The sequence below is a fragment of the Hylobates moloch genome, unplaced genomic scaffold (genome assembly GCF_009828535.3).
Source record: "Hylobates moloch isolate HMO894 unplaced genomic scaffold, HMol_V3 SCAFFOLD_7, whole genome shotgun sequence".
Lineage (NCBI taxonomy): Eukaryota > Metazoa > Chordata > Mammalia > Primates > Hylobatidae > Hylobates > Hylobates moloch.
The window spans coordinates 48,130,451-48,130,875 of NW_026652282.1; positions in this window are offsets into that span (position 1 = coordinate 48,130,451).

The following is a 425-nucleotide window of genomic DNA, read 5'->3' on the forward strand; positions in this document are numbered from 1 at the left end:
GATGTGGGTGGTTCACTCGCTCCCTGTGGGCTTCTGGATGCCTGGCCTAGTGCATCCTTTACCAAGCAATGACAGGTCCAGGAAGCAGGCATGCTCTCTAAGGCAGCTTTCCCAGCCCTGGTTCTAGCCCATAGAACAGGTATCACTATCTAGCCACCCAGTTGTCCAACTTGCAAACGACTCTTTCTTCTCCCTAACTAGTACCAGGGTTTTATTTTATTTTATTTTTTATTTATTTTTATTTTTTTTTGAGACAGAGTCTCACTCTGTCACCCAGGCTGCAGTGGCATGATCTTGGCTCACTGCAACCTCCACCGCCCAGGTTCACGTGATTCTCCTGCCTCAGCCTCCCAATTAGCTGGGATTACAGGCATGCGCCATGACACCCGGCTTAATTTTTGTATTTTTAGTAGAGACAGGGTTTT